We start from the raw sequence: 24,581 nt of genomic DNA on the forward strand, positions 1-24,581 counted from the left end.
AAAGAAGAAAAATATTAAAACTAAGGCTTTATTCAGGCTCAAAAAGAAGTACAGGAAGGAAACTGTTCTGATTCATTCCCTATTGTTAAAAATAAAAAGTTTGAGACATTTTATTCAACAAAGCCTTTCAGAGAGATGATTATTACAATTAACAGCAAATGCTAGACCGACTTTTTTATCCATTTGGAAGACTAAATAAAACAAAGGATTATGAACAGTGTAATAGTCATAGCTGTGAAGAAAGAAAAACAATAATTGTTGCAGAGTGGTAGTTTTACAGCTTTTGAAATTAAATACTATGTACTTGTGTAAGAAGCCAGATTAAAACACCATTATCTCAAAGACTGCTGTTGTTGCAAGAGCATATAGACAGTAAACCACAGCAGTCAGCAAATCCACACTTCACATAAAAAGGCAGCAGGGGTATGTGATGTGAGCTGGAGACTCTGCGTGGCAACGCCCAGACACAGATGGGCAAAGATGTGCAGGATGTGACAACTTGGACTGAGGGAAGTTATCGAAGCACCCAAAAAGCCTGTGCCCTCAGTCTCTGCCTGCCACCGACTCTTCATGGGACCTCTGAGACACCAAAGCCCGAAAAACCCTCAGACACACGATGGTGACTGTTCTTGTAACTCTATCCCAAACTCTTCCTTAACTTCTATCTTTGTTCTTCGCTTTCCTGTCTCTGCTCACTTTATCTCACCTCTCATCTACTGTCTTTTCACAATAAATAAAGCCTTTTTTTTTATTATTTTATGGCAGTCAACCTCATTTGTGTCTTTATCTTGTCTCAGGGATTCCAAATGAAACCCTTCTGACTACAGCTTAGGACCCTTCAAACTTGTTAACAGTTTTCAGGAACATGACCAATATTATGCTAATTTTTACTTTGAAGAGAAAAGGTCAATGGTGTGCTCCCTCTTGAGAAAAATATTCTTCCATACTTTGCAAAATTTCTCTTTCTATGTCAGGCAGAAGTCATCAAAGCAAAGCTCTAGTATAGTAATGTAATTATGATTGACATGGGAGGTTATGCATTGAACTGTCGGTTCTCTGTTTTCAGCCAAACCTTTTCCTCTGTTGTGGGTTGATCACATCCAAGAGCTAAACCTCCAACTAAATACTCGATGACCCCCCGTTAGTGGGATGGGGTAAGAGCTGGAAGAGTAAGAGCAAAAAAATTGTGGGTTGAGATAAAAACAATTTTATAGACAAAACAAAGCTATACAGGCAAACAAAGCATAATAAAGAATACCTTTAACACTTCCCATTAGCAAGAAGATATTCACCTACTCCTTGGGAAGCTGGGCTTCTGCACTTATAAGAGTTGTTTAAGAAGACAAATATCATAACCACAAGCATCCACCTTCCTCCTCCTTTGCCCAAGATTTTATGGCTGAACATGATGTCATGTAGTATGGGATTTGGTCAGTTCAGGCCAGCTGTTTCAGCTGGATTCCTTCCCAATCTCTTGCCCCCACCCAGCCCAGTCACTGGGTAGGCAGATAAAGAAAACAAAAAAAAAGGTAAAAGACAGTTTTGATGCTGCAGAAGAACTGCTCGGCAACAGTCAAAACACCAGTGTGTTGTCAACATTGCAAATCCCAGCACTGTCTAGTACTGGTGGGGCTGCTAGAAGCTGGTGTTGATTGGTGTGAATTGTTGTGGCCCCTGCTGCTTATCTGCTGACATGGCTGTGGCTCATAATTAGTCCTGCTGGAAAGGTTCTTTACATGTTGGCAGCTGTCACAGTAACAGATATGTTGCTCGTGCTCAAAGTATTACCATTTTCTTACAGCCTAACTGTTGTATACTCTATAACCCTACTGTCAGTTTTTACTAATCTGGGCTCAAGGCCTTCTGATTCACTGCAAAGTTTACTTTCTTGTACTTCTTGTTGTTATTTGTTTGTTTGCTTTTTTTTATTTTAAATATTCAATACTTGTGTTCTCTTTTTGAATGCATAATTCTTTTGGTTTATTTCATTCTTTCCCAAGACACAGCTGCTAATTTTCATACATGGGGCTTCTGTTCTCTAAATGGTTTCCTAGCTGATTAAATAGACATTAACTAAGACCTAATGATTTAACTAGTTATTAGCCTTTTGAACTTTCTGTGGGGAGGTGATATTTCTTTTTATCTTCCTATAATGCCAATCTAATATCTTCCAGTATTTCCTATATTTGTCCTCTTTAAGTTGCAGTCCCACATGAAAAAGGAAGGAATTGTACATTAAAATGCAACTAGTAACATTAAGAACTAAAAGACTAAGTATTGGAAAAGGATGTTACAATTATTCCTGAATGAGGCATTTTAAAACTAAAATATGCCTAAAACAGTGCTTAAACTCCCCTCCTTGCAAATTCCTGGCCTATTATTTTAAGATGTGTGTTCAGAATACTGTAAATGTACCCTCCAATAATGGTGGGATATAAAAAATATAGGCCACACAAAATTATTTTAATTTTTGGCTTTAGTTTAAACCAAGCTTAGTTTTTGAGTTATGTCTGCAATTTTTTTTTTCTCCTCCTATTAAGAGTTTGCCATTTAATTTTAGGTAGGCAAAAATTTGAGTCTCCAAACAGGTCTAGGATTTGTCCAAGAAAAAGCAACCCAAATCTGACTCAGATAGTAAATTTATTGGAAAATAATGGTTTAAATTATATTTTCCAATTTCATCTGGAAATATTCAGAACATTTAATTGTGACATGGTTGCATTTTTATATCATAAGAAGATTAAATTCCTCTGAACTGTAAAATATCTTTATGTATTATGACTCTTGGCTTTTGTATTATATTTTAGGACCATTTGATCCACCTTCTAACTTTTTAATTCCATTTTCTTCTACACAATTTCATATATATGAATGCATCTTGATTTTCTGCAGCATTCTGTCATTATTAATTATATTTGCTGTGAGTACAAGCACTGCCCAAGTGTATGTGGGTTCTGTTTTTATAGGATATTCGTATTCCTGCACCAAAACATATAAGCCAATAGGCTTCAAAACATTTGGTGTAATAATCCTCAATTGCTCTTAAACCTATATGGATAGTTATATAGCAAAAGTATACTGCATTTCATGTAAAAGCAATGAATTTAATAGTTGCGCTTTCTGTTCAGTTTCTTTGCTTGAGAGTTATCCCCATGAGCAACAAAAAATTGTAACATATGAAGTATAAGACATATAAAGTATAAGATGCTTCATAAACCATGTTCTGTTGACATGTAAGAAATTATAACAGATATTTCCCTATTGTATGCTAAACTTTCCATATTTAATTTCACAACATAGGTCACAGGTCTCAAAGTGAAGTAACCAAGAAAAAAAGGGGTATCACTTCACTTGATTGTGGCACAAATACACCCAACTTGTCAAACAAGTTTACTTTTGAGTAGAAGCAGTCAATTTCATTTATGTCATAAGGCAGTTGGCACTACTCCACTATCAGGTGAGCAAAAGTCCTTGTATTGTGGAAGAGAGCAAGATTTTGTATGTCCCTGTTATGTGATAGATTGTATAGTGGTATAATCTTATAAATTTTGCAGCATATCTTTAAAATGTCACATTAGTCACTTATTTCAGGTTATAAAATGATGTGTTTTAACACGAATGATATCTTATTTATAGTCCATTCTGAAATTACTTGTCACTGAATATCCAATGCACTTCTTCCTTGATTATCTTCCAATATATAAATACCTACTTATCATGCATGAAGTTTGTTCTAAAGCTGATCTCTGAATCAGTCCACAGGTATGAACACTTTTGTACTGGTGCTGCAAGGCTCTCATTTGAAAAAGAGAAAAATAATGAAAAAGAGAAAGTTGTGCTTTATACACATCATATAAAAACATTTATATAAAGGGAAATATGTCAGTTTAGGTATAGAAATAACTGCTTACCATGACACCCAAGATTTGCCTGTGAAAATGGATACAGAACCAAAATTAACCACATAATTCCATTCACTTAATTTGTACCATTAAACAATTTGTTATAACTTTCTCACACCAAGTATTATTTGTGTTTGTCATGTCTAATCTGGGGACAGAGGCATAAACTGTTAACCTTGTGCCAATGTTCATTACAGAAACATTTTATTCATGTAAGAAAATTTACATGATAACGGAAAACCTACCCAGTTTCTGCAAAGCATCACGTTACATTGCCCCTTTTGCTTCATCGACTGAGCAGATCTGAGCTGCAGCTGTGGATTTTTCTCTACTGGCTTAAAGATATTTGCAAGCACATAGGCTTGTCAGGAAAAGCAACATGATGATGAATGTCAGCATAAATCCCCCAAACAGATACTGCCAGAGTCAGCAAATAAATGAATGACTGCATATATCTCAGTAATCCTGTAAACCACGTTGTTCCTTTCATATGTGGATCTAAAAGTCATATACTAACTTGCCAGTGGCAAACATTTTATGAAATATCTAGGTATATGCTATCAGAAAGAAAGAATTATTGGTGGTTTGCATGTTTCCTTATCTTTTGCAAAAGTATTTGCACATTCCAGGATAAAAAATAGTGTCAAAATATCAGTATCTAATGATATAGAAAATTGAACACAATAGTACATTGTCTAAAGAAGCAAACTATAAGCAACATAATCCTCAACAATTAAAACTTTTAAGATCTTATTGGACAAACATTGTCAGTAAAGCCTTTCATATTTACTTACTCTTTGCTAAAGGAAAGGGTGAGCTTGTCATCCCCATCAAGTGTCACATTAAGTTATAGAACATACATAGTTTATTAGAATATATATTTAATACAATACATACAGTTTAATAGAAAATCCTTCCTTTAAAATCAGGATACTGACATTAATATTTTGCTCCCCTTTACTCTCATCAGGTCAATTCTAGTACTGCCTTTGCAGAATTTCAAAACAGAGATTAAGCAGATATCATGCAAAAATCTGCCATGCATTCTTTCTGTGGTCTAGACAATGTCGTTTATCAGGTAACTGACTGAAAATTAAGATTGTTAATAAAGCTGCCATGCAAGGAAAGTGCAGTGATGCACTTTTTAACTTTATAAGGCTTGGATGAGGGAACGGAATTTGCTACATAGAATTTGGAAAGCTTGAATTCTGACATCCTGTATTGTTTCAATGCAGCAGACTGTCTGACATTGCAGAGGTCAATGTTCAAATAAATTTATGGAACTGTTATGATTCTTTACTGTAGATAGCCTGCCTCGCACCATGAAAAATCAGAGATGAGCAGTCACACCTAGGGTTGATGATTGCTACACACACGAGTGTTCCTACCACAGTATTATCAATCCAAGTATTGGCTCTCTAGAACAGTTAACTGGTTATTTTATGTAATGATTTCATCTTTACTGAGCAGTACAGAAATATTCAAATTGTACATTGACAACAGTCTAATGCAGTAGACAGTCTGGACCTCTTACATTGGTAATGCTACGTTTGGAAGAAACATCAAATAAGGAATATTGACCCTAAATTAACGATGCTTTGAACAATTGCTGTGTAAAGGGCAAAAAGAATCAAGTCATGTCCTCAAAAGAAAAAGGGGGACACATCTCCCCTCAAAAATACAAATAAGCCATGTACAAGTACTTCCCTTATCTTACCAGAAGCTGAATAATTTTTGAGTTTGTTGTGTTTCTAAACCAGAAGAACTTTCAGACTCTCATTTAAAAATTATAAAAACAATGACAGTGTTAGCATTATGGAAAATATGGCAAGATTATAGAAGCTGACACATGAAGATAAGAATGGAAAAAGTAAAATTTTTGTTACATGAAAATGACAGATTTAGCTTACTCTTCTACTATAGTATATACTATAATATGTTTATTGACTTTAATTGGTTTTCTACTCACTTCAGAGTGGATAGATGAAACTATATTACAGCATTAACGAGTACAATTGATCTAGGCTCTGCCTTCCAATATACAATGGTACTACGTGATTATGACTTAGGATTTAAGAGGAAATTTCTCATTTTCTTTTCTCTTCTTTCCTATGACTAATTTATGTGAGGTATTTCAAATACATCAACTTACAATTAATTCTCTGTGGTCTAATGGATATTACTTTAGTAGTCAAATAAGGAGAAGACAGAGTCTGCAGTGCTGGCAGTCATATCAGTGTTGACAGAGGTAATGAAGTACAGCACTCTGATGAGATAAGACCTGACACCATTCAGATTTTCTGGCAATGACAAGCCTGTCAGCAAATGTAATTCATGTCAAAAGGCAGGATGACACAAAATTGTTTAAATGGTCTATTAAGAACCAATAACAGAAAGATGAAAAAAAAATTAAAAAAGCATTGTCAAAAGCCAGGAAAAAAATTGAGGAAACATAATAATCCAAGTAACTCAGGAAGCCAATTTAAATAAGATATGTGGCCTCAGTAGTTAAGGGTGATGCTATTCAACCTGTTTTCTTAAAGTGGTGGTAAATAAGTTGAAGTTTATAGGATATCACTGAAGTAGGCTAAAGCTATAAATGTTGGACACTAAATATTGAGAGGGAGATATCTTAGCTGTTGCTTCATTAGTAAAAAGATAATAAATGTGGTTGGCTATTAGGAAACTAAGTTTTCCAAACTAAGTTAGTATTGCCTGTGGAAAACTAGATTACAAACTTGAGTCTATAGGACTATGCATTTTCTGTAGTAATTAAGTGTTTTAATTGTTAAGTGTTGATGAAGTCTTAGGAAAGCTTTCTGTAATCTGACTTCTGAACTTGCATTTGTTTTGTTGGCGTAGTCTCTCTAGACAACTGCTTTCCTTTTGTTATGTATTCTGTCATCTAGACTGGGAAATTCAGTCTAAGCCTATATTTTAGTGATGAAGATATTGAAAATTTCCTAAAACAAGACAATGCCTGTTGCAAATTATCTGAGACTGTTCATACCTATTATGGAAAGTCATATTCACTGCAAAATTAGTCTCCTAACTGTGGAGAATTATCAAGTCTGGCACAGTTTTCTCCAGATCACGTTGCTCTGAGTGTCTTGGGCAGCAGAGGCACTGCACTGCTAGTTATATTGTCATAATTTATCAGATGACCTTCCAGCATTTTTATTTTTGGAAGAAGAAATCAGTTCTAGACTAATTGTCCTCATAATCACACTTGTTGGGAATTCTAACCCAATTAAAGTACTGCAGAATGGAAAATCAATTTATGAATGGAAAACATAGTTTATGATATCTAAAATCAGCATTAAAACAGTACAGTGGTAAAAATATAAAAGTCAAACCTAACAAACAAAAAAAATCAAAACCCGAAAAGATATAACAGATGCTACAACACTGTAACACAAATGCTCCTCAGATAAACTTATAAGGATATGTTAATTCTTGAGTAACTCTATTGACCTGAATTTGAAGGTGATCTATGAAAATATGTTGCTTTTCCTCCATGATGTTACAATCCTGAGAAATGTTATTATGCAGGACATTTCAGAGATGTGGAAATTGTTACCAATCAGTTGGACATGTTCCATTTCTGGACCTATAAGTTTTTGTCTCTGGATTTGAAGTGGCTCAGAGTTTGCAAGAGGGAAATTCTACAAAATGCAGAATAAAAATTTTCTATCTATATTATTACTATATATATTAATAGTATTTTAGCCCTTCTGTTCATGTAAAGGCAATGGCATTTCTATGAAAAAGCCATGGTTTCATGGCTTTCATGGTTTCATGGTTTCCATGAAAAAGCCAGATTTGATTGATATTCTTCAACGCAATTTGCACAATAATATGAGCAAAGCAGCAGCACTTGATAGAAATGCTTACAAACATATTGAATTTACAGTTCTGAAAACAAATTGATTTTTTCATATTAGATAGTTGCATCTAATAATGAACTTTGGGGATTTTTGCATTTTGTTTCTTATATTTTAAATGAAATCACCTGCGTGTTACAAGAGAATTTTTGCTAAACTTACTGAAAAAGTTTCACATTTTTGTTGCCGACGTTGTCTAGTTTCTGTGCAAATTCTTCATTCCTGTTCCATACTATGTCATAATAGGCATCCACAAAGGAGAAAAATACGTGTTATTGTTTCGTGTTTGATGGTCTCAGGTAAGTTTAAATATGCTTTCAACATAACAGTACTTCTTAAAACCCTTATAAAGTCCAAACACATAGAGATTTACAACTAAATGAAAAAAACTTTAAATTTCATTTGTAGTTAAAATTTTGTGCACAGTTTTTGTGGCCAGATGAGATGTTAAGAAGACATATATATGAATATTTACTTCCATTTATGAGATCGACAGTTAAGTGGACATTCTTTTCCACACACTGATCTGCAACTGATTCTTTTGTTTTAGAAAATATCTATTAGATTTGGGAATATAAATATCTAGGCTTTGGCTCATAAAAATTTTTTACTAGTAAGTCTTTTCAAATTGAATAAAACTTTGTGCATTGATTAGTCTCAGAAAAATCCAACAAAAAAATCTAAATTATTGTAATTGTTGTATCAGAGTCTTATCCACTCATTCACTTACACTGGAACTGTTTTTCCATGTCTTCATACAAGGCTTAGGAAAATTGAGCTGAACTGCATATCCAGATGATATAGAGCTGATACAAGCATATCCAGTGTTAAACCAATAGGAGATACCAGAAAACTGTATATATATTTTTAATGCAATTTCATAGAAAAAGTTTAATTAATATAAAATTTATTATATGAATAATAATTTTTTTGCCTTCACAGTGGGTTACCAACTTAGCCTTTTTTCACAGAAAAATATGATTTCCTTTCCATTACATCCCAAGTCTTAAATTTAAAATATGTAGGCAATACTGCTTTATGTGGAATTGTTCACAAAAATTAAAAAAAGAAAATAATAAAAAAATCTCAGTACATTCTTTCTATAACTGTTCTTATTTTTGAAGATATTTACTGATTTTTTATCTATATTTCAAAAAGGTCTCAAACCCTTCACCTTGAACATGAGGTAGAGAGCTGCTGTGAATATTCTAAACTGAATAAATTAATTATGCCAAAATTACAAGAGTATACTGTTAATCTGAATTATAGAGAACACTTCTTTTTCCTCTGTTCACTCCTATAAATATAAATTACTATATTAGTAGCATGTTAGGTGTATGTGATTTCTCTTATACGTGACAATACTTTCAGAGTGATTTTGAGTATAGAATCTTAGACAGGAATTGCAGTATTTCAGTTTTGATGTTATAAAGTTCATCTCTCTTAGATACACGTCAGAAATGGTCCACAATACATTTGAAGCTTTCTGGCTTGTAAATAAATGCACATAGCTGCATAGAGAATTTAGTACTAAACCAAGAATATTTCATATAAGTAGGCATCTGAAGTTGGTCAGCACTCCTAGAAAGAGCAGTGGTTGTCTATACTTGTAAATATTATGTCGTTTCACATGTGCAAACACTCACTTGATTTTACTTATTTTTCAAAAGCAATGAACACAATGGAGTTATCCCAAGCAATCCGGGAGTAAAAGTCAGATTTAGCCATGTTCTTCCTGTCTTTGGTAGTTAGGCAAGATGCTGAAAAAAATGAATGAACAGTTATCCATAATCTCTTCTCATTAGCAGCAAGCAGAGTTAAATTCAGTGCAAAATTCACACAAAATTTGACAGTATTTGGTGAAAGTAAATATTCCTTTGGTTAGAAACACATACTAGAAAGATGCTGCTGGTTCAGCTAATGTCTTAAACGTCTTTCCAATGAACTGCAAGTAGCTTTGCCGTACTGCAGTAATTTCATCCATAATTATTTTCATTAAATCATTCTTTGGATAAATGATTTTATTCATGCTGTTATAATTTACCGTATAGTGTTAACAAAGCCTAGGCTATTTCATATTCCTTTTCATATTCAGCCGTGACTTATTAATTCAAGCACATCACATGATAATGCATGCACATGGGCACATTTTTCATCATTTTGTCTTCAGATCTTACAGGTTTTGTTTTCAAGATGATGTCAATTAATGAGGTGTACATTTCTTTATGTAAATCAAGGAATGCGAGGGGTAACAATACTGACAAAGGGCAAGGGTAAAGCTGAAGTACTTAATGCCTTCTTTGCATCAGTGTTTAATAGTAAGGTAAGGCATTCTCTGGGTCCCCAGACTCCTGAGACAGAAGACAGGGAAGAAGAGCAGAACAAAGCTCCAATGATCTAAGACGAAATAGTTAAAGACCTACTCAGCCAATTAGACATTTAAAAGTCTATGGGGCCAGATGGGATCCACACAAGAGTACTAAGGGAGCTGGTGGAGATGCTTACTAAACCTCTTCCATAGAAACAAAGAATCATAGAATCACAGAATAGTTTGTGTTGGAAGGGACCTTAAAGATCATCTAGTTCCAACCACACTGACATGGGCAGGGACACCTCCCACTAGATCAGGCTGCCCAAGACCCCATCATCTACCAGCAGTCCTGGCTGACTGGGGAAGTTCCACTTGACTGGAGGCTGGCAAATGTTACACCCATTTATAAGAAGGGTCAGAGGGAGGATCCAGGGAACTGCAGGCCTGTAAGTCTGACCTTGGTGCCAGGGAAGGTCATGAAGCAGATCACCTTGGGTGCTATTACACAGCACACACAAGACAACCGGGGAATCAGGCCCAGTCAACGTGAGTTTGTGAAAGGCAGGTTCTGCTAAACTAACCTGATTTCCTTCTATGACAATGTGACCTGTGTAATGGACAAAGGAAAAACTGTGGATATAGTGTATCTGGATTTCAGTAACCCCTTTGACACCATTTCTCCTGGTATTCTACTTGAGAAACTGGCTGCCATTGGCCTGGACAGACATACCCTCTTCTGGGTAAAAAACTGGCTGAATTACTGGGCCCAAAGAGTCGTGGTAGATGGAGTAAAATCCAGCTGGAGTCTGGTCACAAGTGATGTCCCTCAGGGATCAGTTTTGGGTTCAATTCTGTTCAATGTCTTTATCAGTATCTGTATGAAAGGATTGAGGGTACCTTTACTAAGTTCACAGATAACAATAAAGTGGGAGGAAGAATAAAAGCTCTTGAGGACAGAGAGCTCCACAGAGAGATTAGAACAGGCTGGATCAATGGGCTGCAAATACAGAGTCCTGCACTTGGGACACAATAACCCAATGCAGTGCTAAAGGCTTGGGGAAGAGGGGCTGGAAAGCTGCCTGGCAGAGAAGGACCTCTGTTAGTTGACAGCTAGGTCAATATGAGCCAACAGTGTGTCCATGTGGCCAAGAAGGCCAATGGCATCAGAAACAGTGTGGCCAGCAGGATCAGGGATGTGATTGTGCCATTATACTCTGCATTGGTGAGGCCACACCTGGAATACTGTACCCAGTTTTGGGTCCCTCTTGACAAGAAGGACATTAAGGTGGTGGAGCCTGTCCAGAGAAGGGCAACAAGCCTTATGACAAGGATTGTTTAGCCTGGAGAAAAGGAGACTGAAGGGAGTCCTTATCACTCTCTGAAACTACATGAAAGGAGTTTGTAGTGAGGTGAGTGTTGATCTCTTCTCTCAAGCAACAGGTGATAGGATAAGAAAATATGGCCTCAACTTACACCAAAGGAGGTTCAGATCAGGCATTAGGAAAAATTTCTTCACTGAAAGGGTTATGAGACACTTGAATGCACCCAAGGAGGTGATTGAGTCTCCTTCCTGGTGGTGTTTAAAAGATGGGTAGGTGAAATGTGTTTCAAAAGGTTATTGAGTTCTTTGATCTCTGGAGTATTTTTTAATTTGTTTTGATTTTCTTGTTTGTTTTCTTAATCTACATATCTCAGTCAGGTATGTAAATGTCTAACATGACTCAAGATTGTAGATTGGGTTTTTGTATGAGTCCTTTTACTAGAATGACTTTGATATACAGAAACTGTGTTTGTTGTAGAACCAATACCAAGGATGGAAGTCTGTATAGACAAACTTAGGCTAAACCTAGCTATTTGAAAGCTACATAAAAATGTAAATAAAAGGTTCAGCACAGCCTCACCAAGGAAACCATATAGAAGCAGAGCAATCAAAAGCAAAAGGAAGGATGTTTAAAAACCCCAAGCAAACGTCAGCTGTATTGACTTAGCTTCTTACCTGATTGGCAACTTGCATCTCAGTCTTCCTGTGGTTATTCAGTGATTACTTCTCTACTTATTAAAAGACTTACTCATCTTTATGGGCTGCAGTGGGATCATAAAAGTGTTTTCTAATATAATCAAATCATAAAGTGTTTTCTAATCAAACAAGCGTAGCAAAATCAAAAGCTTTTACTCAAGTCCTTTTCTATCCATGTCAAAGTCAAAATTTACTTCAGTGACAATTTTAAATTAGCCTAACAATACTTAGAATAAGCTTGTTCATCATTGATAGCTGATGTGTGTCATCATACCTTTGCAAGACAGTTTCACTGGCAAACTCACTTGAAAAGGGTCAAGTTAACAAAGTGGCTTGAACAGTCAAACACTTGGGTTTTGTGCTTCAGCAAAATATCAAGTTTGAAGACTAGGAAATCAGATTTTTGGGGAGGGCATGTGTATGCCTGTATACCTGTAAGGTAAACATTTTATAAATCTTAACAAAAAGATGATTAATGTATCTGTTATTCTTTCTTTAAGATCTTCACAAAATCATTCCAGCTAACCAGTCATTTAAATGAATAATGGTTTGTCTATATATAAATCCATGTTTAAGTCTAAAAAGTTGTTTGTTTGGTGGTTTTGGGTTTTGTTTTTATTTTGCCATTTGAGGCTCTAAATTCAACTGCTGCTACATTCTGGAGTAAAAATGGCTTAGATTGTACTATAAACTTATATTCGCAATGAAGAACAGTTGCATTAATTGCCACTAAAATTACTTTTTAGCACAAAACAGAATTTGAACATTGGAATTGTAGTTGCTGTTCTAAATGCTTTTTCTTCTTGAAATCAGTATCCAGTAGATAATGTTTTTATGATCCATGATAGCTTTTGAATCATTGTTCTGCACATGCAATTAAAAAGATTTGTAATGTACTTTGCATTCACAATTCGACTGATGAATGTCAGTTTTCATTTATTTCGCTTTCTCACCCATCCATGAAATTTCCTCTTTTGCTTAAACAAAAGGTTCAGGGATTACTAAAAGCTGCTGTTGAAATTTCTTGGCTTCATACTTCAGCATTTTTCTTTCTTCTCCAAGAATATAAAACAATAAATTCTACATTCCGTATTTTTGAGAGATGATTCTTCAACTCTAGCCCCCCTTATTTAACTATTAATTCATAAATCCAAGGAATTGTTTGGAGAACTCTCTTCGCTCAGAAAAAGATTCACATGGAGTATGATATTTGCAGAAACGCAATATAGTACAAATCAGCTTTGTACTATATAGATGTTGATGATTATAAGAAAAAGTTTACACAATCTTAAGCTGTTTATAATGAAAATCCACCTACAATAGTATATGGAATGTCTTCGTATATATGCTTTTCGATATAACAGCTAAAGTTTTAGGGTAAGTATAGAAATGGTTAATATTTTTCTTGATAAATGTCCTTGCTTTCTTTGTTACACTATCCTCTTCCTGGTATACATATCACTTTGTCATTAGAAAACACAGAGGACACTTTGTGCTGAATTTGTATATAAAAGAACCCCAGCCTCATAAACCTTTAATCGCTGTTGCTTCCTCTTTCTTATCATCCTACCTGCATAGTAAGGATCTACTTATGATGTGTTCAGGTCTCCTCACTACTGCAATTATCACTGTGAGCAGAAGCTGCTAAACATGTAAAAAATGCATTTCTCACCTTTTATGCCTCAGGACAACACTTGCACTTAAGGATCAGGGATTCGTAAATTAATGATGACCTGAGCCATTTTGTTTTTCTTTTAGGTTTTTAGTCATGCTTTTGGTTTTTTGGAGGGACAGGAAGAGAAAAAGAAATGCTTCTTATTTTCTTTGATCCCTAAATTCTCTTTTATCCTTTGTTTGGCAGTACATTATCAATTTTTCATGTTTGAAGCTCCTTCTAGCTCAGATCTTTCCAACATTGCAATGAAGATAATTGTTAATCTGTGGGTTGCATTTAATTCTAACTGATCTAGTAGCATTGACTTTGGTTTTAATACTTCTTTGGGAATACACACGCATTTCCAAGGTTGAAATTACCTTTCATTTCCCACATGAAATTCAGTTCATTGGGTTTGCTCTCTACAATAAATGATTTCATCCAGCTTGGGATAGATCAATAGATTTCTTTCTTCTTATAAATGTGTGAGAAGAAAAGAATAACAAAAGTAGATTGAGAAGAATGAGCAACGAATAGGTTGTATTCATGGGCAAGTCATGAGTCAAGAGCATGAAGAAAATCTCTCTTTTTTAAATGAAACCTGTTAAAATTCATAAGAAGAATCAAGAAGATCATTACAGTCATGACTTATTAGAGACTTATTTTTTTCCAAGTGTGGTCTCACCAGAGAAGAATAGAGGGCTGAATCACCTCCCTCCAACTGCTGGCCATGCTTCTTTCAATGTAGCCAAGGATATGCTTGGCCTCCTGGGCTGCAAGGACACATTGCCTGTTCATGTCCATCTTCTCACCCACCAGGACCCCGAAGTCCTCCTCTGCAGGGCTGCTCTCAATCTTGTCATTCCCCAGCCTCTATCAATACTGAGGTTTGCCCTGAACCAGGTGTAAGGTCTTGCACTTTGCCTTGTTGAACTTCATGAAGTTTTCACAAGCCCAGTTTTGTCTAGGTCCCTCTGGATGGCAACCCATCCCTCAGGAGTGTCAATCTCACAACTCAGTTTACTGTCTCCATGAACTTTCTGAGGGTACACTTGATGCCATCATCTATGTCATGGATGACAATACTGAACAGCACTGGTCCTTGAACAAACCCCTGAGGGACACCACTCATCAATGATCTCCATCTGAACACTGAGCCATTGACCATTACCCACTGTGTGAGACCATCCAACCTATTCCTTACCCACCTAGTAGTCCATCTATCAAATCCATATCTTTCCAGTTTAGAGAGTAGGACCTTTTAAGGTACCATGTCAAAGGCCTTAGAGGAGTCTAGATAGATACACCTGTGAATCTTCTCTTGTCCACTGAGGTAGTCACTGCCTCATAGAAAGCCACTAGATCGGTGAGGCAGGACTTGCCCTTGGTGAAGCCTTGCTCTCTGTCTTGAATCACTTCCCTGTCCTCCATGTGCCTTAGTGCAGCTTCCAGGAGGATCTATTCTGTGATCTTCCTAGGCACAAAGGTGAGGCTGACAGGCTGGCAGTTCCCAGGGTCCTCCTTTTTTAATTCTTTCTAAAAATGGATGCAATGTTGCTCTTTTTCCAGTCACTAGGAGCTCTGCCTGACTGCCATGACTTTTCAAATATCATGGACAGTGATTTGGCAACTCCACCATCCAGTTCCCTCAGAACTCTGGATCTCATCCATATGAGTGGATTTGGTAACATCCACATTCTTTAGGCAGTCACAAACCTGATCTTCTCCTACAGCAGGAAGGACTTTGCTCTCCCAGTCTGTGTCTTGCAGCCCATTACCTCAAGAGGTGTGGGAGGGGAGGTTGCTAGTGAAGACTGAGGCAGCCTTCTCCTCATCTGTTGTTACCAGCTTAGCAGTTTCCCTCATCGTGGCAGGTACATTGTCTTTGACCACGCTTTTCTGATTTACATACCTGTAGAAGCCCTTAATATTCTTTGTATCCCTTACCAAGTTCAGCTCCAGTCATGCTTTGGCTTTCTGACCTACACAACTGGTCACTGTCCCTATACTCTTCACAGGATACATGGCCCTGCTTCCTCTGCCTGTGCGTTTCCTTCTTGCCCTTTAGTTTGAGCCATGGCTTGTGACTCAGCAATGCTGGTCTCTTGCCTTTTTTGCCAGACCTCTTGTATGTGAGGATGGAGAGCTCTTGTGCTCTATGGAAAGAACCCTTAAAGATCTGCTAGCTCTACTCTGCTCCCTTGTCCCTGAGGGCAGTTTCCCTGGAGTTCCTATAGACTAACTCCTTGAAGAGCTGGAAGCTTGATTTCCTGAAATTCAAGATCTGACTTTACACTTCACTTGATCTATACCCCTTAGGACTGCAAACTCCACTAGTCCATCATCACTACATCCCAGGCAGCCTCCAACCATGATGTTCGAAATTAGCTCGCTCTAGTTGGTGATCACAAGGCCAATATTGCATCTCCCCTGTGGAAGTGTCTATAACCTGGCTTAAAAAGTTGTCCTCCATGCATTCCAGGAGTGTTCTGGATTGCCTACAGTTCACCATGATGTTCTCCCAGCACATGTTTGGGTGGTTGAAGTCCCCCAGCAGGATGAGAGCCTGTGAGACAATGCCTCCAGTAGCTGGAGTAAGAAGCTTCATCAATCATCTCCTCTTGATCCGGTGGTCTGTAATGGACTCCAGCCACTACGTTCCCTTTATTGCCTTGGTCTCTGACTTTTAGCCATAGACTTTCAGCCTGCTCATGACTATTCTTCAGAGACAGCTCTTCACACTCTATCAATTTCTTGAAATAGAGGGCAAATCTTCCACCCCTCCTTACTTGACTTTCCTCTTCTGAACGTATATTTGAATTCCATGCATTACAGACCAACACTCACAAAGCTAGTTCTCTCAAGTACTTAATACCTCTCTCAACTGTGTTCCATCTAATTAGGCAATATTTAATATCACAGAATCACAGAATCACAGAATAACCAGGTTGGAAGAGACCCACCGGATCACCGAGTCCAACCGTTCCTATCAAACACTAAACCATATCCCTCAGCACCTCGTCCACCCGTGCCTTAAACACCTCCAGGGAAGGTGACTCAACCACCTCCCTGGGTAGCCTGTTCCAGTGCCCAATGACCCTTTCTGTAAAGAATTTTTTCCTAACGTCTAGCCTAAACCTCCCCTGGCGGAGCTTGAGGCCATTCCCTCTTGTCCTGTCCCCTGTCACTTGGAAGAAGAGGCCAGCACCCTCCTCTCTACAACGTCCTTTCAGGTAGTTATAGAGAGCAATGAGGTCTCCCCTCAGCTTCCTCTTCTCCAGGCTAAACAACCCCAGCTCTCTCAGCCGCTCCTCATAAGGCCTGTTCTCCAGCCCTTTCACCAGCTTTGTTGCTCTTCTCTGGACTCTCTCCAGAGCCTCAACATCCTTCTTGTGGTGAGGGGCCCAGAACTGAACACAGTATTCGAGGAGCGGTCTCACCAGTGCCGAGTACAGAGGGAGGATAACCTCCCTGGACCTGCTGGTCACGCCGTTTCTGATACAAGCCAAGATGCCATTGGCCTTCTTGGCCACCTGGGCACACTGCTGGCTCATATTCAGTCGGCTGTCAACCAACACCCCCAGGTCCCTCTCCTCCAGGCAGCTTTCTAGACAGACTTCTCCTAGTCTGTAGCACTGCATAGGGTTGTTGTGCCCCAAGTGCAGGACCCGGCATTTTGCCTTGTTAAACCTCATGCCATAGGGGTACCTGTCTCCTCAAGTTGTCAAGAGTCATCTTGAGAGGCAATGGATCTTTCTTTTCCCAAAGTCCCTTAATTCCTCTGTCTCCAACTAGGGGTCCAGTCTGCTTGGCTTATTTATTATCTAAATCTACAGTATCAGCTCCATTATTCCAGCACTGGAGTAACCAGGAAACAATTGGCTTACCCTGGAAATGGCTAAAGCATTTTCTTAGAATTTATAACTCCTTCATAGATAAGGATCTGATGGTTGCATCTGATTTTGATTGTCATGAATTATTCTTCTGCTGATGCTGTGGTGGCACAGATTTTCAAGGATCTCTTTATGATGGAAGATTTAATGGTCATAGGTTATGGTAAAAGACTTGGTGATTGTGAAGTACTTGGAAATGGCAAAGGACTTAATGCCCAAGATGGACCTGGCAATGGTGTAGGACTCAAAGGTTGTGATGAAGTTGTCAATGGTGCAGGACATGCTAGTTGTGATGAATTTGGCAATGGTGTAGGACTTTCTGGTCACTGTGAAGGAACCTCTCCTGGGTCTTGCTCTTGCTCTGGAATAGGAGCTGTTTCTTTTTCACCATCAACACCATCCCCATCCTTGCTAACTGCCTGTTCAAGTTGTTTCTCCTCCTCTCCTGCGGTGTGTTTATACTTCCCCTTCTTTACAGGAACAATTGACATTGGTGTGGAGTCAGTAACCATATCCATAGTGGGCATCCAAGCACTTGGCTCAAAGAGATCTAGTTCATATTGAGTAACTGATTCTCTGATAGCCTTCAGCATGGCTATAGTGTTTGTGACCACTGACACAGGTTTAAGTTGAGCAGGTGGCTGTGGGGTTACTGTGCTTGAGAAGGCTGGTGCTCTCTGAGTAGTTGCGTCACTCATTAATGTCGGTGCTCTCTGTGTACCTATGGTTCTTACTTTCCAAAACACAGTAGCAGCCATCTTAGATTTACATTTTGCAGGGCCTTTTATAGAAGCATTACACTAGTTGGAAGCTGAGGTTGTTGTGCAAACATTCAGTAATAAATTCAGAAAATTTATTAATGACATAAACTTAAAACAAATTTGCTCAAAATCTGATGGAATCACCTCAGTATACTATGAGAAAATATAATTTCCTCAGTTTAGCCCCTCAAGTTGGTAGCTATACTGAGTGTCGATCTTCTCCCTGACAAGGCTAAAAGTATACTTAAAAGCAACACTCACTAAATAATGCCCAAAATTCTCAAGTAAGGTCACAACTACATATATCATAAGGTGTGTTACAATGAGATCACAAATCATGATTATCACCATCATCCAATGTTTAAAATTGATAACTGCAGAATGATGCAGAGAGCAAATAAGCCATAACATATCTTCATCATCTACATATCCTTTGCCGTCTATTAGGAAAATGTGGCTCTACTCCTTAATTTTATGTATGTATTACACCTACAACTACAATGAGATAGAAAAAATCTATATAGGTTGAAAAAAGGCAGTGTTAATATTTCAATTTATAATGTTCCATAAAATATCAGGACATAAACTTCAAATTTCAGCACTGAAAGCTCACAAATATATACACAGATATCTTTGTCTCCACAGGTGTACATTTAGTAAAAAAATTATTTGAAAAGTATGTAGGCATTACTAGAAATTCCATAGTTTGTTTATTAGCAGTATAAATAATAAAGGAAAAAATTGAAAATTCGTTCTGTAAATTAATTTTGTAGTTTCATGAGATTCAGTAATGTTACTATTCAATGTGCCCTTAGAAATAAAGACTCTGAATCCAAAAAAAATCATTAAAAAAATTCTTCAATATTTGTAAACAGATTCAGATGTAACAAAGATAACTGTGTGCTACTTTATTCTATTTATCTAATTGCCAATTCCTGCTTACACAGTATTTCAACTCAATATTATGATAAATTATTATGATGACACCAAGATGAGTCATGCAATTGTCATACCAGAAGGACAGGATGTCATCCAGAGGGACCTGGGCAAGCTGGAGAAGTGGGTCTGTGAGAACCTCATGAGGTTCAACAAGGCCAAGTGCAACGTCCTACACCTGGGTCAGGGCAATCTGTCGTTTCAACACAGGATGGGGAATGATGAGTTTGAAAGCGGCCCTTCAGAGAAGGACTTGAGGGTGCTGGTTGATGAGAGTCTTGATATGAGCCAGCAACGTGCACTTGCAGACTAGAAGACCAACAGTATCCTGGACTGCATCAAAAGAAGCGTGGCAGCTGATCAAGGGAAGTGATTCTGCCCCTTTATTCCTCCCTTGTGGGAATGCAGCTGGAGTATTGTGTCCTGTCCTGGAATCATAAACGTAAGGAGGATATGGAGCTGTTGGAAGGGGTCCAGAGAAGGGCTACAAAGATCATCAGAGAAATGGAGCACCTCACATACAAGGACAGGCTGAGAGAGTTGAGGTTGTTCAGCATGAAGAAGAGAAGGCTCCAAGGGGACCTTATAGCAACCTTCCAGTACCTGGAGGGCCTATAAGAAAGCTGGGGAGGAACTTTTTTACAAGGGCTTGTAGTGACAGGACTAGGGGGAATGGCTATAAATTGGAAAGGGGAAGATTTAGACTAGGCATAAGGAGGAATTTCTTCATGATGAGAGCGGTGAGGCACTGGAACAAGTTGTGGATGCCCCATTCATAGAAGTGTTCAAGACCAGGTTGGATGGGGCCTTGGGCAGCCATATCTAGTGGGATGTGTCCCTGCCCATGGCAGGGCGGTTGGAACTAGGTGATCTTTAAGGTCCCTTCCAACCCGAATTATTCTGTGATTCTGATTCTATGATCACATGCTGTCAATATGAAAGACCACTGGCTATTTGTGTCTTTTCTTACTGTAAAGAAAAGCGTTTAAGTGAATGTCTTAAAGTTATTAAACATATTACACGTCATACAATTAAAAGCCTTAACTGGAAGATATGGGAGCACCTAGAGAATGTTAGTCAAGACATTAAAAGATTTAGATACATAAAATTGTCTTTAAGAATATATGTAAATGCCTTGTATTTTCAAAACCTCAACTTTAACTCAAGTCAGTTTGGAATGAGTTTCAGTTTTAATGAGTTTAAAATTATAAAAATTTGAAGGAATGGTTGGGTTAAGATGAGTAGTAGTTGGTCAGCTCATTTAGGAAGGACTATGATTTTTCAGTTAGAGGCACATTGGTAAAGGGCCATTATAGATGACTCTCTGTCTTTTCAGATAAAGGCAAATTGATCGTTTCCTCTCAAAACTGCAGACTGTAATAACAAGCTTTTGAAAGAACAAACATGTTTTTACCACCATGATCAATGTGGAAAAGTATCTTTTGGAGACTGCAACTGCCAGGTAACATTTCAATTAAATGTTTGGGATTGTTTCACCAGATTTCACTTGCATACTATTCTTTTAAAGTATTATGAACACTTCTCTAGAAAATACAGGCTTTCTTAGTGAATGGCTGTGCACATCTTCAGAGATATTGTTGCTTAATGACTTCAAGAACTCAAGGTTTAATTTGAAATAAATAATAATAACAATAATAAAAAAAAGGAGGAAGTCTGTGATTTGCTCAGCTTCGTATTTTACCAGGGATCTTGGTCTCATCAAGTTATCTAGCCTTTACAAATGTGTAAATGAGTAGATGTATGTGTAACTATATTTACATGCAATAAATATACTTATATATCATAAATAATACAGTATAAATATAATATTAATATGCAATTAATACTAGGATGAAATGTAATGGAATTAAATTATGTAATTAATATAGTAATAGTATACATATGTTTGAATAAAAAGTGTATCAATAAATATATCCATATATCAATGTATATAAATAAGTAAGCTTGTAACATCACTGTCACATAACTTTTTACAGTGTCTGAATGAAACAGCAAGACTTAATTCACTGGTTTTCGTTAAATACAAATTATGACAGACTCTGTTTTTACTAGGGATATCAACAGTATTTAAATGGGGAGCTTGAATGTCATTATCATGCCGAATCTCCTTTATATTGATCTATCAACTATTAAGTTCACTGTTTAACAATAATTATAGTATGCCATTCTTGTGAAATACTCAGTGCTTAATGAGAAATAATAGACCGTTTCTTTAGAGCACTAGGAATACTAATACTCTGACTATTTGTATGACCACTTCTTTTAGTCAAAAATACTGCCTTATTTTTTTCACCTTGCCTGAGTTTCTGAAGTTTCTATCAAGGCTGATTTATGGTCTTTCTGTCATTTGTAGATATCTGATTGCAAATAGTTTAATAAATATCTGTAATAAACATCGTACTGATAAAAACATCAGAAGGCAATTCTTTTACTACAGCAGACCTTTCAATTAAGCTGAACATACTATATTGACATGGTTTTATTCTTAAAATCCAGTACCTTCATTGAACAGATTTCTCACAAAATTTCTGGGCACCATAACTGTATGGCAATTTAACAGAACACTGGTACACTTTATAGGAATAAAGTTGGATGTGGTCTTGCAATTTGTATAGAGAGGTCAAGTTAATTTCTACCTAAGTGGAATTTAGACCTAATTATTTTTAATTTTCAAAATGAAAGCAAGACCTGTAAAGCTGTACAATTTTTCTTTTCTTGAGAGTGGCAGAAGTATGGCTAGAAATGTATTTTAAAAGAAAAACACACAGCAGAATCTATACATTACAGCCTCTGATTTTAAGAAAAAATTTAAAGGTATTTTTGACCAACTGTACTGAAGATTTTCTTATTTTCTGATCTTTTTTAACCTCTGAAGAAATTACAGATGTATAAATGCATATTCCTTTATTGGAGTGACATTGTTAAATGGTATAACAAAGGAGTATCTAGAGTAAGTATTAAGCTTTCATTCACAGTAGCCAGGTTAGAGCAAAGTGGTGTGCAAAACTACTTGTAAACTCCTGTTTGTAGCTTTATATATATATAGTGCAGTCGGCAGGGTTTTTCAAACAACATATGTGGTAGTTTCTTTGGGAAGACCAGGAGGAAGCACAGAAAGAAGAAGAGGTGCTTTGTCCTGGAATAAAAAAACCCTTCAGGGGATACAAGAATAGTGTGAGGAGCAGAAGGTGGTTGTGTGGTCTGGGTGAATGCCTCTCAGGGCAGCTGAGGCCACTCTGAGGGCTTTTAGAACTACTATATTCCATGCAAATACTCTTGGCAAGGCTGTTCAGAGTTGTAGAGTGGAAGAAATTGCCCATGTTAAGTGAAAAAGAACAGTAGCTGGGCAGTCATGGAACAGTTTGGTGAGCTATAAAGCTACAAAGAGGTCAGATCAGCTCACCTTTTGCATTGTATTTCCTATTTCTACTGTCGTGACTATTACTGTTTGCTTAATAAGCATGCAGTAGGGTTAAAGAAGGGTACATTTAATCATTACTTCAAAAGAGAATCTAAATTAATTAAAAAAATAAACAAAAATCTCCTCTACAACAGATAAAATTGGTAGAACTTCCCAATATAGTGGGAACAAAGAGTCAGGATCTCAGACTGAGGTGGTAGTTGTTGGAGAGTTTCTACTCCTAAGTGTATAGATTGAGTCTGAGGACTGAGGTCTAAGGACTGAGTCTTAACTTGCCTGCTGAATGTGAAGGCTGCACACCTTAGGAGTTATGCAGATGGTTATCCCAGTCCACTTTAAAAAAAGGTGAGCTCTTGATCCTAGCACAGCTGTAGAGCCATACAAAATCACTCAGGAGGAGAATGTAAATGATACTTTTTTACTAAACAAGGTGCATGCCCTAAGAAACACTGGATTCTAACTATCAAACAAACCATAGGTGACAGAGCATCAATAGAAAAAACACAGAAGCCAAGGTAAGGGGAACAACACATCACTCAGCAATGACTGGCAACATTATGGAGAGCCCTCATGCTGCCAGAGAAATCAAAACAGAACCGCCAACTATAGCCTGGTGCAGCCTCATGTGTTGCAAAGAGAAAAGGGAGAGTAAGAGAGAAAAGGAGAAAAGAGAGAAATAGTTACAAGAGAAATAGGAAAGGTGAGAAAAAGTCACCACTTCAGGGACTCCAAATATAGCAACACGTTTCCTTGACCAGGGCTCCAGAAGATGGTAGATGTTCACACACAACCCAACGCAATGCAACACAACACGACAAGACACACAGGATACAAGGTTGTAGGCTCTCATGGGGAGTTTTAAGCTTCATCTCCTCACCCCACACTGGAGTCAGGTGGTAGAGCAGGTAGAGCAGGTAACAAGCCCTCATGCCCCCCCACTCCCCTAAATATGCAGGTCCACACATGCTCTCTAGCACAGCAGCTCTTGCCTCTGGCGGCTAGGAGGGCATCACCTACCCAAAGCCATTAACCCCACGCTTCACCGGGTGTATACAACAATGAATTTGAGATGCAGCAGCAAAGCTGTTAGTCATGGGTACATGTTCTGGAGGTTTACCTCAGGATGCTCTGCAGAAGGCAGAATCTAAGGACCTTTTGTAATTTGAAATACTACTAGTCACACACAAGAGGTCTAGTATGTATAGTAGTTAGAGATCTGGACTCTTATGCACGGAAGAGATAATCATGCAAATAGGAAAGATTCAGGCATGTCAGAAACTCTTGACCCCTATGACAAGAAGATGTGATCTTGAAAGAAAGGTTATATCTTAATTCTAATGTTACAACTCAAAATTAAAAAGGTCACAGAAAATTGCTGGTTGAGAGAAATTGACTGCCACAGAAGAGCATCCAGTTTGAATTAACAGGACCAAAGTGTGTATGACTAACATTCAGTGTGTTTCTGAAAAGGACAGGAGAAAAATAAAATAGTAATTATAATAAATAAGGAAGGCAAATTAGATACCTAAATGCCAGCTGATTGACACATGCATTTTTAAGTGAGGAGGTGAAATTAAAACTTACTAGTGCTGAACGACATGAATTCTGACATCCTAAAAGTAAAACTGGGACACTGGAGTGATTTGCATCAAACAAGTGTGCTGATATAACAGGCATGTGAAGTGTGTGACGTCATGAGTCATTCTAAAGGAGAGTTTACCAATCTGTTTAACCCTTTGACAAACAATGTCACAAGGCTGAAAATATATATATTGCCCAGC

Source organism: Phaenicophaeus curvirostris, chromosome Z (assembly GCF_032191515.1).
Source record: "Phaenicophaeus curvirostris isolate KB17595 chromosome Z, BPBGC_Pcur_1.0, whole genome shotgun sequence".
Taxonomy (NCBI): Eukaryota; Metazoa; Chordata; class Aves; order Cuculiformes; family Cuculidae; genus Phaenicophaeus; species Phaenicophaeus curvirostris.